Source organism: Galeopterus variegatus, unplaced genomic scaffold (assembly GCF_000696425.1).
Source record: "Galeopterus variegatus unplaced genomic scaffold, G_variegatus-3.0.2 Scaffold1253, whole genome shotgun sequence".
Taxonomy (NCBI): Eukaryota; Metazoa; Chordata; class Mammalia; order Dermoptera; family Cynocephalidae; genus Galeopterus; species Galeopterus variegatus.
The window spans coordinates 156,472-158,133 of NW_007727364.1; positions in this window are offsets into that span (position 1 = coordinate 156,472).

Sequence of the window (1,662 nt, forward strand, 5' to 3'; positions counted from 1 at the left end):
ACACACACACACACACACAAAACAAAAAAACAAACAAAGAAACAAACGAAAAAACCGGGGTGGGGAGGAGAGGAAGATAAAACAACCACAATTTTTTTGAAGTTCTTACAACAAGCAAATGGAAAAGACATGCTTGGGTGGGAGGGGGGAGAGGGAGGAGGGAGGGAGGTTTCGGTGATGGGACATAATAATCAACTACATTGTATATTGTAAAAAAAAAGAAAAAGAAATAGGCTGAAGAATGAATCTAATAGGTAACAACTTCAGAGCATCAAGCTATCTAAAGCAGGAAAATAATAATAATAATAATAGTGGAGCAGTTGTTGTGTAGTCATTATGAAGTCAAGAGTGACTTTCTTTTTAGAGATTCAAGAGAACAATAATCCCGTAAGTAAAAAACAAACAAACGAAAACTGCATAATTTCCTAAGAGAGAATAAATAGGATCACCAGAACAGGAGGAAAGGAATTATTTTTACTGTAACAGGAAGGAAGATAGAGATGTGAAGGGAAGATGCTGCTAGGCTTGCAGAGTTTTTGATGGGAAGATGGGAGAGCTCATGTTTAATACTTTTACTTTGGTAATGCTTCATCAAGCAAGATTATTATATGAAAATGTGTGTATAGGGAGATGGGGATGGACAGGAGAGGAGGTTTAAGGCAGAAAAAAATGGATAATAGTTGTTACCAAAAGCAGGAGAATGAGCTTGATATGGAAATGTTGCCTCACTAGGTAATTTTCAGTGCCCTTTTGAGATTGATGATAATCAATCTGCCTTGTTAGATGACTTCCATCTAGCATTACTGAGCTTCCCAGGTACAAACATAAAAAGAATTGTGCAAAATCATGATAAAACTCAGTGCATTTGGGAATTTGCCAATAATTCTTTCAGTCATTCAGATCAAAAACATGATTGTAGAGCAAAGAAATCTTCAAGTAGAGGTGTTAGTTGGTGGTCCTTTAAAAGGGGAGTGGACTAGATTGTCTTTCAAGGTCAGTTTCTGCTATGAACATATCAATTCAGAAGCAGTAGTTGAAGTGTTTATATATTCATCTGTTTCGGGGTGGGGGAAGAACGTTGTATATATTTCAAAACAATAGAACAACAATCATCCTCATCTGAGCTATGGGAATCACCCCAAAGAATAAGAAGGGGAAAGCTGGTAAAGGAATAAAAATGATAGACAAAAGATAAATCATTATATTAGGAAGTACATTTAGTGAGGGCTTGAATTAGCAGTTAACTCTCTTTTTCTGGGTCTTTATCATCTCAAAGAAAAATTAGGTGGTGGTTACTCAATAAATCACCACCTCCATCTATGGAAGCCAGAATGGCTTTACCTGTGTGATACTTTATCCATATGATACTCCAGTTCTTTGAAATACCCCAAAACACAATCTTTGAAATAAAAAAAAAACAAAAAAAAAAACTGATGTTATACCTCATTAAAGTTAAAACTCCTGCCCTGTGAAAGACACTATTAAGAGAAACAAAGGACAAGCCACAGATTGGGGAACAGTATTTGCAAATCACGTGTCTGATAAACTATTTATATCCAAAATATACAGAAAACAGAAAGAAAAACAAAAAATCTGAACAGACCCCTCACTAAAGAACATATACAAGATGGCAGAGTAGCATATGAAAAAAAAAGCTCCGCA